The 18,273-nt window shown below is 34.5% G+C and overlaps 1 long non-coding RNA gene across 1 annotated transcript; it reads left to right on the plus strand.

Annotated features, from left to right (window-relative positions):
* The first annotated feature begins 6,631 nt into the window (after window positions 1-6,631).
* On the plus strand, window positions 6,632-8,624 carry LOC130451196 (uncharacterized). Its single transcript, XR_008910692.1, has 4 exons — window positions 6,632-6,889; window positions 7,016-7,226; window positions 7,347-7,437; window positions 7,525-8,624. It is a non-coding gene; the product is annotated as an uncharacterized LOC130451196 (long non-coding RNA).
* The last annotated feature ends 9,649 nt before the right edge of the window (window positions 8,625-18,273 follow it).

The following is an 18,273-nucleotide window of genomic DNA, read 5'->3' on the forward strand; positions in this document are numbered from 1 at the left end:
AGCTACGTACAATGTTATATAAGGTTGAACATACATTAAAGGAGAAATTTAAATAAGGATGACGTTGTGGAATTGCAGTTTATTTCGACAAAGATTTTATAGAAGAATGGGTAGACTTGAAATGATTATATTTTCATATCATTTATTCGCACTACTTTCATTAAAACACTTTTCTATTCTTTATTCTCTATAACTAACCTCTTCTCTGTTTCCTCTTCCAGGTTTCTGTACCAGTGGCACAAATATTAGAAACTACGAAAAATTCGAAACCAACAGCATTTGAAAAATTTGCTGATGCTTTGCTATGCATATATTTTTTAACAGATCCATTTGTATACGTTTTACAAAACTACATTGAAGGTCGAATGAGATGCTGTCAGAAAGGTCGGAATAGTTTATTAAACACTTCAAATACTGCTACACTTCCTCCTAATACTCTTACAAATGTTTTATTAACACCACCTATGTTGTCGCCTCCGAAACTAACAGTACACCCGGATTTATAACTACGTTTTATCTGAGACATTAACATCTCCTTAAAATACTTTTATTTATAATATGTACTTTTGGGGAACTATCAAAAAAAAATAAAAATTTTCATAGAACAAGTCTATTTTAATAATTAGTTTACCTAATGTAATGTATTATATAAATCATAATATTTCGAAGCGAGGAATGCAAAATACTTCAATATTCATTCTTCATTTTATACATCTAAATTTAAATCTTTTATTTTTTGAAAACAGACTGATGTACTTTTTGTGATAACATTATGCATTTTATTTATCTAAATAAATCTGTCACAAAAAATAACGTCGTACATTTTTTGTTTACCATTTTATCCCTTCGTTATTTTAAATAGAACACCCTCTATATTAATAGATTTTTGAAATCTACGTGAAATTTTAGTATACTTCTGTCTGATAACTTTTTGAGTGTACAAAGCTTAACTTCACAAACCACACCTGCATCTGTAAAAAATTTACAGAAAACATTTAATATCTGGATAACTGTGAGTTTTGGGTATAGGAAATTATACATGAATTTACCTTATTTTTTACCCCTGAATTCATTAGAATAGAAAAAACCGGGTGGTTCTATTGAAAAAATAGAGAAATTTGATATTTATGAAGTTAAACTTTGAACACTTTTTATACACACCCTGTATAAAATAAAAAATTTTTCAACATAGATTCAAATAAGTCTGACCTTGCTAAAAGCAACCAAATAGAAACTATTTTTATGTCTTTAAGGGTATGCTCATAAAAAAATAATTTATAAAGGTTTACAAAAAAATTAATAACTCAAAAAGTATGTATTTTTCGAAGAAAGTTTCCAGACAAAAGTATACTAAAATTTCACGTAGATTTCAAAAATCTATTGATATACTATATTCTATTCAAAATAACAAAGTTACAGTAGAACCGGAATTCGGCCATCTTTGAAAATATTTTAGTTAAAAAGATCGTATCCGAAAACCCAAACGTAGAAATTTTCATGATTTAATTATAAGTATTTTGCCATATACAGATGGTTTTTAGTCATCGTGGGACACCCTGTATAACTTACTTAATTAATGAAGTGCACAGACGGTTCGAAGTTAGTATAAGGAGCTAGACTGGCCTTTTCTGGACCAAAATACTAGCTTTCCATACCTCTAGAAACATCACTCACCTTTTTAAGGCAATGTTGCTAGCAATAGACATATCAGCTCGGATAGAAACCTCTCTAAAAAGCACATCTACATTCTCTAAGATAGCCAAGCGGTCTTGAAGCTCTTCAAAGCTATTCAAAGCTAGCTAACAAAAACAAAGTAACCCTAATGTGGTTTCCAGACCACCAAGTCATACCAGGGAATGAGAATGCAGAGAGCGTTGCTATGACTCCATACCTTCTTGATCATGAACCAAAAGTCTTAGAACAAATTTGTCATTCACTCGACTCATACGAGATGGGGCTCTGACTGCTTGGAGGTACATCGAGGAAGTCCTCCTAGAGGCTGTGATCCCATTCGCTCCATTTATTGGTGAGCAATTCATTTCAATGCTCATCCACACACCGCCAGAATTGTTACCGAATACTCGGAGCAAGTGGGAATTACAATTCTGGACTAGCCTGCAGGATATCCCGATATGAATCCAATAGAGCATTTATGGGATAATTTAGGGAGGCTTGCTAGACGTCCTCATCCTCCTGGCGGGAATGTCCAGAATTTAATTTGTTTGATTTAATTTATTTGATGCCTCACAGGGTTAGAGCCCTTCATCGTAGCAGACGGAGTAATACCCGCTATTAGAATTATGTAAATATTTAGAAAACCTAATAATTTTTTGTTTATTTTGTATTTATTTGTAAATAATCAATAAAAATTATTCACTTCTGGCAAATTTTGTTCAAATAACCTATAAATTAACCAATTCTTACTATAAATTGAAAATATTAAATATTTAACAAAAATTATGAGACTAAATACAAGTGTTCGGTTTTTTTGCTGTTGAGTTTATGTTTTGTGTATTTCTACACTCTTTTAAACTGGATAACTTCATATATCATCACCATAGACAAATTTTGAAATTAAGTAAGCTTCTTCTTCTTTTTTTTGACTTTTCAAACAAAACGTAATGTTGAATATCCATCCAGAAATTCAGTTCAAGATCCCTCTTGACATAGAGATAAAATAAGATAGAGTTTTGAGTTAATTGAAGTATGTCTAGCAGAAATAATGTCTTCAATTTGCTGTGAAATCTTATTTCCGTGCTTAGAAAGTAAAGGTGTTAAGTTGGTATAGATATTTATGTTTCGTGTAGTTAGTTTTACTATGCGTGTTCACTGGCTTTGCTCTTACACTATCCAACTACGATCTCAAAACCGAGTTTGCATGCACTATAATAAATCAGTTGTTCTGCTTTTCTTTTCGGAATAGGACCTTGCTCGAGATACCTAATTTGGGAGCGAGATAATAAATAATACCCGTTGTGGACGAAAGAAAATTCAACGAAAACCCTTTTATTTCATTTGAAAAAGTCTTGACCTTTCATTATCGCAAACTTCTTTAACGAACTTCTACAGAATATATTTCAAAAGGTTTAGTGACGTAACAGCAATTAAGATGGTATCAAAATTATATGACGTTAAATTTAAATTAATTACTGCACAAAATGTATAAATTATAGTTTATAAAAAACTAAACTGAAAAGTGAAAAATAAATCTTAATATAATACTAAAAGAACTGACGAGAAAAACTCGCTGTTATGAAAGGATGTGGTCTTTAATATAAATATTATTATTTCGAAAAGTAGAGTTAGTTTTGAGCGAGGACTCTTCCACGAAAAATGCGAAGGTTTACCTAACCAAATCTGTCTTCTAAGGCGTCATAAATTACACGTTGTTACCTCACATTATACTAAAATATAAACACAAAATATAATAATTAATAATTTGGCTTTGTTTGTATGAATTTATTTTATAAGATGAATACTTATAATGTGAGAAGCTTCTCAAGTTTGAATAAAATTATAAGCACTACATGAGAAACGGACTCAAAAAATTAAAGCGGAACAATGTATCAACTCAAAATATGAAGTGAACTCAAGAAATATGAATACAATCCCTCTGGAAGCTCTTATGCATGTCAGTAACTTAGGTTGAGTCTTGTCTTGGTCTTATTTATTCAAAAAATTTTTAATATAAGACATGGTACTATATTGACAAAAATATGGAATTTTATAAGTAAAGGATAAAAATCTTTTTCACGAAAAAACCTGCAGAATATACTGTTTCACCAAAACCTTAATAAATTGTAATAATTATTTAATATAAGTGAATAGTAAATATGACCATTGTCCATGTAAATTTAATCAAAATGAAAGCTTTCTGTAATTTATGACGTAACAAAATTGGATCGAGTGGGGATAATCAAAGTAGACCTTCAAAATCAATCAACTCTGACAGAACGCGAGATTTGTTCCATGACATTGATTATAATCACAAAACAGAAATTTCAGAAGACATATTTCTTTATTGAAAAGTATCATGAATTTTCATATAATTATATTCGTGTCTCTAAAAAATACGAGGGCTAGGACTACTTTTGAGATATGGCAACAGTGATGTATATATGTCAAATCTAACATTCCTAACTTTGTTTTATATTTGATAAACGTACTCAGAACGTGTTGTCACACGTGTGGTATTTGAGATGTTTACAGATACTTGAGACGTTCATATTTGTCAGAAATAGGGATTAAATGACATTCGACTTGCATAAATCAACAGCAACTCGCTTCGTCATTTTGTAATTAAGCCTTATCTCAAGCAATCGTGTTTCGCTGGTTTTTCGAATTCAATCATGGTCGCACTTCTTTACAGGATGAATTTCGTGAAGATCAACCAAAATCGGTTGCTGTGTGTAAACTGATATTGTAAAATCGTCGTGTGACATACCATAAGATTGTGGGATACTTGGGCATTAACCGCACTCCTATACATTCATGAATATTTGGCTGTCAAAACTATTTGTTGGATATCGCAAAATTTGATATTGATTAAAAAAAAGCTCGTGTCGGTTGGTGCAAAGAAATGCTGAAAAATATCAATCTTGGTGCTTCCAAAGACGTTTACAAGACTCGACGAATGGGTCTGTCAAGACGAATCAAATACAACAAAAGTTGTTCGAAGCACTTCGTAGGACAAGGTCACCGAAATAACTGGATATGTGGCCACCATTCCATTAGAGCATCGTAGAACGGTCAATTCTGAATGGTACATCAGAAGTGTTCGAAAAAATCAGGAAAACCAAGATGACGAATTATTATTATCTTCAGGATGCGTCTATAGAACCACATCTCAAATGCCTCAAGTTTTTTGATCATTTGAGCTTTCAAGGTCAAGTTTCCATTTTGTACAGACCACACATAACATTCCATGAATCTTATTCTTAGGAGAAGTATTTGACAAACGCCTTTCGATCCATTTCAATTCTGATCATGATTTCTTCGTCTGGATCTATTTGAGCGTTTATAAATGAACCAAGATACTTATATTTTGGTTTTTACTTAGTTTTTCCAATATTTATAGTGAGTCCTATATTTTCACATTCTCTGTTGGATCTCTCTAAAAGGATTTGGAGATCTTCTTCGTTCTCAGTCATTAAAGCAGTATCATCGGCGAATCTTAAGTCATGAGCCTCCTCCACCACTTTCTGAAATACAAACTGAGAATATAGATTGAATAGTTGTGGAGAAAGAACGCAGCATTGGCGAACTCCCTTTTGAATTTCGATTTCGTCTGTCTCCATGTCCTCAACACGCACTACTGCCGTTTGATTGTAATAGATATTTTTGATTAATCGTATATCGCTTGGATCTAAGTTTATCGTGTTAGACTTTATCAAACGCCTTCTGGAAATCAATGAAACCGACATATACATTTTTGTTGCAATCTCTGCACTTCTGTAGTAGTACTGTGATAGCGTAAAATGCTTCTCTAGTTCCTAATCCTTCTCTAAAATCAAACTGAGTTTCATCTAGTTGTTTTTCACATTTTCGATATATTCTCTGCTGGGTTATTTTCAAGAGTTCTTTCAATTATTGTTATTGACCTAATTTCAACAAAATACACAACTCAAAAATAGAACATTTTTCACTGCCACCAAACCGCATATCGTTTTTATTTTATCTTTTAGATGAAAATTCGAGAATGAATCGCAACCTATCATTCTGATGTAGGTGGCCAGCGTAAAATTGGAAATAAGGTATCTGACGTAAAGGTCACATTTCTAATAAACCTTAACGGTTGAATAAAATATGATATCGATTTTACATCGGCCTCAGCATTCGTCTTAGCATTACAAAACTGCATGCTTGCGTGTGGATTAATTATTTTTTTCATAGTGCGGTTTAATTATTAAGGCTTTACCTTTAACGCCCTTTATCTAAAATCTATAGAATGTTGCAGTTATTCCTCAGGCGTAAAAATACACACGATTATCCCTATAATTATTTACTCACCTAAAAAATACAATATTCCTAAAAACTAATGTGAGTTCGATATGTTTTGGAAAATTCGGTGTTTTTTCATTTAGTAAAATCTTTTCCAATCGCTTCATTCTAATTCACTTTATTTAATTAGGTTATCAATTTGTAATAAATCAGTAGACGAGGTGGAATTCATTATCTTGTGCGAAATTGTTCACGCTTGTTGATTTGCTGAGTTTTCCATCTAGTACTAGCTTGTATACATTTATAGAGTTGTTGAGATTTCTAAAAGTACAATATTGATAAAGTACAAATCAGCTAAGAAAAGGCCAGACGCGTCATAACTGACAAAGTCCGCAATAATTTCCTTCTCTCTTAGGCCCATCCCATTTATGTGACAGTGGCGTTTTTTACGATTGTTCGGTATTTTTTATATAGAAATGCAAGTGTTAAATAGACTGGCAACGCTGCACGACTGCCGCATGGTCCAAATCAGAATTCGAAGGGAAGTCGTCGCGCAACCATGGATCTCTTACTATTGCGAGTCCCTCTTCGATGTTGCCAAACCTTTACTTAGGAAGAAAGTACGGTAATATTATAAATAATTTGCGCTTATGGTCAGATGCGTAACCGACCGAACATCGGACATTCAGCATTTAGTATTGTTCGTTGTTTAGTAGATAGTGTGATTTATTGTGTTCGGTTTTATTTTTAGTCTGTGCCATAGTTTATTCTACAGATAACGCTGTTTTTGAACATTAGGGGCAAAATCGTTTTAAATAATGTCCGCAAAAAAAGTTGGAAAGCAAGGTCTTATTATACGCAGCCAAGGACGAGAAATCATAAGCAATATTATTATTAATTTCATGAAAAAGGAGGCAGATGAAGTTACTATTCCTTTGAAAAATTACAGGTATGTAGCAGGATTTAATTCGAGAAGTAGGTAGAAGAAATGCGGAGTTTACACATTTTTATACAGGCACCTACTTATTGAGTGTCATATTTTAAATTAGAATATTAAAATGTTTTGATATTTCAGGGAAAGAATGCTAGCTGTTACTGGGGTGTCAAAGTCTACTTTTCAGAAGATATCAAAAGAAGCTCAAAAATTTGAGTGGGGAGGGCCAAGCACATCTTTTCAAACACTAAAAAAAGAAAACTGGATCGTATCTCGCTAGATCAGATAAAATCTATAAGAGAACTTATCTACGATGTTTATGTACTGGAGAAGAGACTTCCTACGTTAAAGTGTAAGAAATTATTTTTATTAGTATTATAAAGTCATGTACCTACTTAGTTTGAGGTTTACTGTTGTTACTATTCAATTTGAAAGAGCAAACGTGCAATGCTAAATTATGATGAAATTACAGGTGTTTTGCGGAAAATTAATGACCGGGAAATCTTAACAGAAGCAATAAGTGTAAGCATATTGAATCGGCTCCTCACAAAAATTGGTTTCAGGTAATAATTTTGATTTTAAGTTGTCCATTATTACGATAATTACGATAATTAAAACCTTGTTGTCTATTACAGTGATTTTTTTTGTAGATGGCAGAAAATGCCAGACCGAAGAACAATTAATGTCAATATCTATATTTAGATTCCAGTGTCGACCAGACTTAGCCAGAATAGAAGAAATATTTTTTGTACAATTGCATTTAAATTGCGATAAACCATAGCACTTACCACCTACTTGTCATATACCAATAGAATTATAATTTACTTACTATATATACTTGTTTGTTTTTGCAGGTACAAAAACTGGTGATTACCATAAAGACATGAATAATCAAAATTTCATGACATGGGTTCAAAAGCAATTGTTGCCAAATCTGCCTGAAAGGTCCGTCCTCGTTATAGACAACGCAGCATACCATAATGTAACAATAAAAAAATATTACGGCGGCTTCTAAGAAAGAAGAAATGTTAAACTGGCTAACAGAAAATGGATTACCAGCAGACCCCAAACTAACAAAACCGGAATTATACCGCATTTTTCAAGAAAATAAATTTCGCTTCCCCATGAAGTACAAACTAGACGAACTGTTACAACAACATGGGCACCGTGTACTACGTTTACCTCCTTATCCTCCAGAACTAAACCCGATCGAAAAAATCTGGGCTTTAGTAGAAAATTGGGTAGCTGCGCACAATACAACATTTAAACTGTCCGATACGGAGGCACTCGCTAGGCAAAAATTTGATAGGTATCGGAACAAGAGTGGTATAATATTTGCCAACATGTTAAAAAATATGAGAATGACCTTATACAAAAAGAGCACATCTTAGACCACAATCTAAATCACTTAATATTTACAGTTAATACGGGTTCATCGGAAAAAAGTGAAGAGAAAAACAGCGAGGATACTGATAGTTCATTAGAGGATGAACTAGGATGTTCGTCTCTAGTTTCTGATAGCGAATAAAGTTTTTTTTAATTAACGACATAGATAAAATATTACACTCAACTTGTGCAAAAACTGCGTTTATTATAAACACACCATGCACACCAAACCTCTATGCAATAAACAGTTGCTATTTCTATAAGATAGTGTATATATGTGTAATATCCTACTGTAATATATGTTTAAATCTTCAAAATATATTTTTTTTGTATTTTTTAATCTAATAAATGTTTTGTTGCGAAATGCATTAATTTTTATTTAAATAAGAATTTACGCCACTGGTATATCAGTCTGAAGCGACAGAGAGGGAATATTTAAAGTGAGGCAGACGATAACTATTCGATGACGCCTGTGGCGTTTTCTTAGTTGATTCGTACTTTACTTTCTACCATCGTAGACCTCCAAAATCGTCGCTCTTTGGAAATCCATTCGACCTCAATGAGTGATATGGATCACTTAGGGAATCCTTGCACAACAAACTTCAATATAACTATTTACACCCTTAAAATCAATTACATTTTGATGTATACGAGTAGCTGTTCCAATATCAATTGCAGAACACAGTTATGCGAGGAACAATCAATGTTTACTCCCTGTATAAAATTCGGTAAACATCTAACAAATCGTCAGTCCACATGGACTTATAATTTTCACTGTTTAGCAATGAAAACATCGAATCGTAAACATAAATGCATTTCTATTTGCCGAAGCTGTCGGAAGGCGTATGTACACAATTTCTTTGAAATATCCCTGCTAGAAAGTCTACGATAAGCAGTGGCGTGACTCGGTGAGATTTATTTAATTCATAAGTTAATTTTTATATATTATTATATAATTACATATAATTTAGATATACAAACACAGCAAGTTATTTCAAATATATTCAAATGTTTAAAAAATATAGCAAAAATTAGCAAATTATCGAAAATACAATTATACCAGTTTGCGTCAAGTTTTGTCAGCATGCGGTTTCAAACACAAAAAAACTGGATCGTCAAAGATAGTTCGATAGCGACAAGATTATTTGCGTCAGATAAAAGATTACCGAAGTTCTAATAGACGAATGGGGTACAAAAATGGCTCGTCTGATACCCTGTTTAAGCCAAACTCCCTTACAGGCAGATACATTTTACTCGTCCAAGTAAGACTACAATTAAATGCATCTGTTTAAATTACATATTTTATTTATATTTATAAAAATAATGAATTTATGAAATGAGGTATCTACGCCTTTGGTAGACCAAACGAAATTGTCGGCAAGGTTTTTTATGATCTGCAATTGATATTGGAAGAACTATAACGAAAATTATGCAGGACAATTTTAAGCTTTATAAATTTAAATTAAACCTTTCTTTGTTTCACATTTCCTTTTTAGATTTAACTCAATTTATTATAGAACCATTTGAATTTTTCGTTGTATTCCTTTGAAGTTGGTTTTGTTGGCATTCTTTCACATGAAACAGGAACTAAAAATATTTTACTTTACATTTTCCAACTGCAGACAGTATCTCAAATCATGACCCAATTACTAAAAAATACGTTTTGACGCACAAAACATTGGGAAAAACCATCAAAAAATAAGTGAAACATGAAATTAAAAAGGGAATATTCTACTTAAAAAGAAATAGAAACCATAGATCGTGATAATGATGGAGAGAACTGGTGAAAAAAAATGTGTTAACAAAAATTAGTGACAAAAGAATAAATTTAGGATACAGTAAAAATTAAGTAGAACTAAGGAACAATGAAGAAGCTGATTTCAATATAAAGTAAAAAATTATTTTATTGTCTTCTTCTTCTTCTTCTTCTTATTTTAAGACTGTGTCTTGTGTTTTCAAAGAGGCAGCCTAAGTTGTGACTGCGAGGACCAGCTCTCATACCAGCGCTTGGTGGTCTTCCAGGCGGTCTACTTGTATTGGGTCTCTCTTCCTTTGCGATTTTCGCCAGTCGATCGTTGTTCATTCTATTGACATGATCTCTCCATGCTCTTCTTCTAGTTCTGGCCCATCTCACTATATCCGGAACGTCACACATTCTTCTGATTTCATTGCTCCTTATTCTGTCTCTTAGTGTTTTCCCTGTGATTGAGCGTAATGTCTTCATCTCGGTTGTTCTAAGAATCCGTTTAGTAGTTGCAGTCTCCGCCCGTCATTACTGGTCTGACACAAGTTTTATATATCCTTTTGCTTTCGATACTTAAAAATTTATTCCTCCATATCACGGTTCGAAAGAATCCTGATATCCTAGATGCTGCTGTTGTTTGCGTTTTGACTTCTTGTTTCAAGTTCCTATTGCTCGTGATGTTAACCCCTAAATATTTAAAAGACATAACCTGTTCTACGCTTTTATTATAAATTGCCAGTTTGCATCTTCTTGGTTCTCTCGCTATTGTCAAGGATTGTGTCTTTTGTTTCGATATGATCATATTGAATTCTCCTGCAACTGTTTCAAATCTGTGTAGCAGTTTTTGCAGATTATCCTCATCTTCAGATATCACAACCGCGTCATCAGCGTAGCAAACTATCTTAAACTCATGTTTTCCCATTCTGTATCCTCTGCCTTCCGTTTTGACTTCTTTTATGATTTCGTCCATTATAATGTTGAAGAATATTGGGCTGAGACTATCTCCTTGTCTGATCCCTGTTGATACTGGCATTTTACTGGAGAGTTCGTTGTTTACTCTTACATATGTGCTATTTCCGTTGTTCATGTCCCGAATGATGTCTATTGTCCTTTGGTTTACGCCTCGTTTTTTTAGTAGCTCAATGACGTCATGTAATCTCACTCTGTCAAATGCTTTTGTTAAGTCTATGAAGCACATAAACGCGGTTTTATTGTACTCTATGGCCTTTTCGGCAATCTGTCTTAAGATGAATATAGTGTCTATGGTTGATCTATTTTTTCTAAATCCCTGTTGTTCTTCGCTCATGCCGCTACTTGAGATTTCTTCTGCAATAATTTTTGTTAGTAATTTTGAAGTCGTGCTTAGGAGGCTGATCCCTCTATAATTATTTGGATCTTTTTTTTCCCCTTTTTTAATGACGGGGATCTTTATGCTTACTTTCCATTCCTCTGGTACTTTTCTCTGGTCGTATATCTTGTTGAACTTGACATGCATTTGGTCTATTAATTCATTGCCACCATATTTAAGAAGCTCGTTATTAATGTTATCCAGCCCTGGTGATTTCCTATTTTTCATCTTGCGCATTGTTGCTTCAATTTTGTCTTTTGATATTAATTGTTGTTGTATGTCTTCTCCTTCCTCAGATATATTTTCTTGTTTCTGTTCTGTGGATTGGCTTGTTATTATGTCACCGTAGAGTTCATGGAAATACCTTTCCCATTCTTTTAACGTTATTGTTTTCGTGTGGATGTATTCATTGATTGGTCTTTTGATGTTCCTTATCATATTCCAGATCTTTTTTTGTCCCCCATATAAGTCGTTTTCCATGTCTGATGAGTATTTCTCCCAGAATTGTCTCTTAATCGTTTGTATTTCCATATTTGTCCTATTCCTCACGACTTTGTAATCAGCATATGTAATTGTTTGACTTCTATATTGAAGATATGCTTTCCTTTTTTCTTCCGCAAGTGATTTGATTTCGTGTGTGAACCATGGTTTCGTGTTGGGCTTTCCGTTTAGGTTCACCTTTCGTTTGCCTAATGCCTCTTCTGCAGCTGTCCTTATATTAGTACTTAATCTTTTCCATGCTAGTTCTACGGTATCATCTTTCAAGATCTTGTTTTCATTTATTGCCTTCCTTAGTCTTTGTTGGTAGAGGTATTTTGTGGTATCATCGCTAAGGCTTTCTATGTTCAGCTTTTCTGTCACTTTCGGTTTGTTCTGGGTTTTCCTTTGTACGCAGTTCCGCATTATGGCTAGGCACCATATGGTGGTTAGTCCCTGTGTTTACTGAGGTTAATGTTCTGACATCTAATATTTTTGAGGGATGAATATTTCTGTTTGTAATAATGTAGTCTATAATCGATTTATGTCCTCTTGTGTTCTCGAACGTATACTTGTGCTGTTGTTTATGGGGATAAAACGTGTTGTTAATGCGTAGTTCATTATGTGCACAGAATTGTATGAGTTGTTCTCCATTGCTGTTGAGTTTTTCTTCGTTAAACCGATTCTTAATTCCACTAATAACCTCGTTACCAATCGTTCCATTAAAATCCCCTAGTATCATAATTTCGTCTTGCTTCGGTATCTTATCCATGGTGATCTGCAGTTCATCATAGAATGAGTCTGTTTCTTCTTGACTTTTACTCGTATCAGGAGCATACACGCTTAATATATGGGTTTTAGTTGTTTCTGTAAATTTAAACGTGGTTTATAGCAGTCTGTCGCTTATATACTTTATGTCTATTATGTTTTTGTCGTATTTCTCGTGCACTAATAGGCCTACTCCCGATGCTGCTCTTTCATCTTTTGGTTTCCCATTATATATCAATGTATACTCCGCGATTCTAAAGTTGCCAGCTCCTTTCTTTTTCGTCTCTGACAAGGCACATATGTCTATTTTATGTTTCTTAAGCTCTATTATGGTTTCTTGGTCTTTGTTAGCAATTGATGTAACATTCCAGGTGGCTATTCGCAATTGTTGTCGCTTCCAAAATCGTTTTTTCCTTAACTTTGCCGGGTCGCTATAAGTTTTATCAGTCCTATCCGAGGCTACTTTCTTCGTTCTCTGAGCAAATGGCTGTTTTACATGAGGTAGGTAGCTAGCATTGCCTTACAACCCTCCTCTTTTATCCGGGCTTGGGACCGGCAGCATGGTCGTTGAGCTACTCAATCCGCCCAACGGCCATACTGGCAGAGTTTATTTTATTGTGAATATATAAATTTAGATCTAAGATAAATAAGGGATAGTTAAAATGTGGGCCGAAAATCTATCTGACAAGTTTCCACATTGACACAATATTTCATCGTTTATATTCCAGTTTATATCAAAATTTCCCCTTTTTGACGTTATTATACAATCCATATGAATATTTATAAAAATAATCGTAGAGAGCTTTTTATCAGCACCGCATATCTAATTAAAATTAAAAAAAAAATCAACATGTACCAAAAGCTCCAAATTGTGTACGTCCGTTTGGTTTTTAGAGGCATTTTGTCACAGCCTATCGTGCATGAAATTTTAGATGGTGGATTTTATCTGGATAAATCGATTTGCGTATTACTATTTTAGCTTAAAGTCCCCAAGTAAGTTATAGTAAGGATCACGAAAAACTCACAAATTAATACACAAAGTCCATGAAGATATCGACCCTCAAAGGTTGATGCCGACCTACAAAAGATCCATGAATGCGTAAAAAAATAATTAGAGGTCAGTGGGATGTCCATGAAGTCACAAAGTTTGCTATTCATGGTATACTTTGTGACATACACACAAAAAGAATTATTTGAAGAACAGCACTGCTTGAAGGTACATTGATCAAATCGAATTTTTTCATTTCATTCGTTATCAATTATATATGATTATCTCGATGGAAAAGTCATACATCGAAATATCGTATTAGATACAAATTAGAACTAAAATATCAAATAATGCAACAGAGAATGACATAACTACCTATGAAGATGTGAAATATGAGGTTAAAGAGGACAAGTAGCTAGAGCAAAAAAGGTTACGGGACGTCTTCACAACGTACTATTCCGAAACGAACTCCTAAGACAAGTAACAAAATGATAACAAACTAAGCATTAGAAACAAGGCCAGAAATATCAAGAACGAAACCACAGAACTGAAAATTCTCGAACGGATCACTGAAAAAACACTACTAGGCCGAGAAGGAATCGAAAACATCGAACGATCACGTGACAGCATAAGTAACAATGGAACCAAGACGAATGACACACGATATAATGATAAAAATGGCGGGTGATAAATCTCCAAATGGAACATGGAGTAGAGGTCGACCACGGAAGAGGTGGAGTGACAACATAGAGCAAGGATGAGGGAATATATACGAGGAGGTACCCAGAAGTAACCGGAATAGCATTGCCATGGGTGGAGCTTTTGTAGAACTGATTTCTGCCGCCAGTTCAGTGCCGCGCGGGCCTTTGACCTGCCACGTTCTGTTCGTCACTAGTGACCGTTTTTGCTAGTGCTGTTTCACTGCTGCTTCGTTTTTTTATGATGGCAAATTTAAGTGAACAAAGTGCCAATGTAAAATTTTGTTTTCTACTCGGTAAAAACGCTACCTAAACTGTTTTAATGTTGAAAACTGCTTACAAAAGTAATGCTATGGGGAAAACTCAAGTGTATGAGTGGTTTTTTTCGATTTAAAAATGGCGACATGTCGATTGATGACAATTGTCGCTCTAGACGTCCATCAAGTGCCCGAATCGATGAAAATGTTGAAAGATTTCGTGCACACAGACAATTGATCAACTGTCTGAAATCAATGGAATATCTTGGAGATCGGCTTAGCAAACAGGTGACTGGTTTTTCCACCATGACAACGCACCTGTACACTTAGCCATTACTGTTAGCCAGTTTTTGGTTAAAAATAACATGGTTCCGCTGCCCCACGCACCTTACTCGCCCGACCTGGCTCCGTGCGACTTCATGTTGTTACCGCGCATGAAAAGGGGCATGAAAGGACGGCGATTTGAAAAAATTGAAGACATCAAGAAAAGAACGAGACAGGAACTTGCAGCCATCTCTAAAGATGAGTTCAAACAATGTTTCGAACAGTGGAAGCACCGCTGGGACAAATGTATTACTTGTAATGGAGAGTATTTTGAAGGGGATAAGGTTGCTTTGTAAATATATAGCATTTAAAAAATAATTCCGGGTATTTTTGGGTACCCCCTCGTAGAAGAAGGAAACGAGCGATATACCTGTAGATGTTGACGAGATTGGAACGTTGTCTATCATGAGGAACGAACTATATAACATTTATAACATAACATAACGTTTGGTCGACCTTTAACCTTCTGCAATAGATTTAATCAAAATTAATGTGCTTAGAAAAATATTGTTAAAAGGAGCGCAATACCTTTCGGTATAATTTTATTGAGGAAGTACATGCAAATCTACAGATTTTAAAGTATTACACTTTTGAATACAAAGGATTATATAAATTAACGTTTTAATGACTTGTTGCCAGCTGAATAAGTATATTATATACATTCGTACGGGATATATTGATTTTATTTGTAAAATTATCATAGAATTTATTAACGGATAATATCTTGGAGAGACATAGGTCATACTTACACCAAGAAACTAGGTTGAAGTAACTGGTTTCAAGGAGAGAGAGTTTTTTTACAAATTGTTGGCTGTCAAAATTTAAATTGAGAGTAGCGAACAATGTCTTTTGCCTCTATGTATTCAATTCTAAGTATTCTCTTCTGCAGAACTTTGTAAATGCAAACACTTAGATTTCCGGGACACACCAAAACAAAGTAAAATGAAATAGCTGATAGGCCCTTCATGGGACCTATGGTATCAGCTACAGAGCAATGGAAAAAGCACTGGAAAAGAAGGTAAATAGGAGCAAAACCAATTTTAGGCACAACCTACAAGGGCTGAGAAAGGCAAAGACTCTTCTAAGAAGCTATAACCAGAGTAGGTCTGCAGAATGTATCAACCTAAGTAGGAACAATCTACGAATACTAACAGGAGTTCTATTGGTCACTGTCGGATTAACAAACACCTGAAGATGCTAGACCTAGAAGATAATACGGGGTGCAGGTTCTATCTACATTCTTTCGAAGTGTGAAACATTGAAGAGTTTCAGGGCACTGCACTTGGGAGCGCATAAAATAGAAGACGAAGATGTCTGGTAATTGAAGCCATCCCACATTCGAAAGCAATGGGATTAATGGATCAGATGTAAAACACAGGGTTTTCCACATTGCAGCAAGAAAGGATAAGATAATAGGCCCCAAATCCAAACATACAAATACTTAGATCCAATCTATGCAATGTTCAAAAAAGACTACCAAACAAATAATAACTATTATCAAAATATGCAAATTAGAATACCCCGATTCGGCTATTCGATCGAATCAGTTTTGACGTCATCTATATCAAATGTATCTGATAGGTTGTGTATATAATTATTTTTCTTCGACCAAAAATACCCGCCTAGAAGTTATAGAGAGAGGGAATTTTTCTATCGTTACGCTCATTTATATGTGAGGTAAAATTTCAGCAGGGGGTTGCAGGTTGTGACGTAACTGATTGCGTGAGGTGGTTTCTTCAAGGCGCCGCTATGGCCGCTAAAATGTTATCGGCTTAAGATCTTGTTAAGAAACTGGACATTATACGGCGAGCCAAACTAATGTTCTAGCTTCAATAATGTAGAAAATGGAAATTTTTATTTTGATAGGGATAAATTTGGAAACAACCGATTATTTTTTGTTATAGCCAATGATGGATCACGTGTTATACAACAAGTAAATACACAAAGTTTTCTTTTACTCTTAGAGAGTTGAAAGGCACTCAGAAAAGAGGATAAGTTTTGGCTCGTGGCAGCCATTATGACAATCAACCTGAAAACTTGTAAGTAATTTCTATCAGTGGACTTAACATCACGACCTTTTCGTTTTCTTAAGGAAACAACAAACAAGTATATCAAAGCTACTTCTAATTTTACTTCCACATCGTTCTCATTGATCTGTCACATATCGTGCATAATTCCGATGTAACAGATATTGTAGAAAATTTTTTGTGTTCATATATAACATCATGGATTGATTAAGAAGGATTATATGTGAAATCATTTAGCAGCCTATCCACTACTGGATATAAGCACCTCTTAATCTACATCAATCTGTTTGGTTTTTGGAAACTTGGATCCAGTTGGAAGATATATTTTCCAAATCGTCCGTACATCTCGTCGGCGGTGATCCCCTGTTTCTGTATGCTTCATCCCTGGGACGCAATTCTAGTATACCCTTCGTTTATCTAGAACTTAACAATCTTTTTTAGTTGCATCCATAACTTTTGATCTTTCACTCAGCTCTTCGTTCCTCGTAATTGTATCAATGTTAGTGTTTCTAAAAGTTAAGTCAATACCTGGAGGGCACATTGGTCACATACCTTTCGTATCAGATGTATCGTTACATATATATGACTCGAATACATGTCTTAACTTGCCAAATGTAGCTCAAGTCCTTTTGTTTAGTTCTCAGATTTAATTGTCTCTTCACATTCTAATCTCATGTTCCAGATATTTGTAGGATGTTACGTATTAGATTTCTTTTCCGTTAGGTTACAATTGGGGTCTAAATTTGTCATAAATTGGGTCCTGGCAATGTTTAAATATAAGCCTACTCTATGGGAAGCTGTAGATAGTTCTGAGTTCATTTTATTTGCCTCGGTCTGAGATCAACATAATATCGTCAGCAAAACTCAAATGGTTTAGCTTTTCTGTATTCATCTTTATGCCCTTACTGTTTAGTTCGGCATTTTTAAACAAATATTTTGAGAGTTTCGAAGAAGTGTCACCTCGTTGGGTGCCGTTTTCTGCATGTACTTCAACCTTCAGATATATCTGCCGTAATATAGAAATATACGGCAGTCAAATGTTTTTTCATAGTCGACGAATAATACTACTATGGGCTTTTTGTATTCTACACTTCTTCCTATTGATTATTTTATCACGTGGAAATGGTCATTCCATATCCAACTCGGAAGCCTGCTCTCTAAGCTGATATAAGTCAAGTTTGTTAGTCAGCCGCGCAGTAATGATTTTGGTCAATACTCACGTCCTGCGAAGACCAGCATCGACCAAATGAGGTGAAATCCCCAAGGCGGTAGTGGATTATCGTCGACTGAAAGTGTGCGACCTAGCTGACACAGTAGGCATTTAAAAAAGTGTTGTACATCGCATATTAACTGGACATTTGGACATGAGAAACCCCTGTACG

Source organism: Diorhabda sublineata, chromosome X, assembly GCF_026230105.1.
Source record: "Diorhabda sublineata isolate icDioSubl1.1 chromosome X, icDioSubl1.1, whole genome shotgun sequence".
Taxonomy (NCBI): Eukaryota; Metazoa; Arthropoda; class Insecta; order Coleoptera; family Chrysomelidae; genus Diorhabda; species Diorhabda sublineata.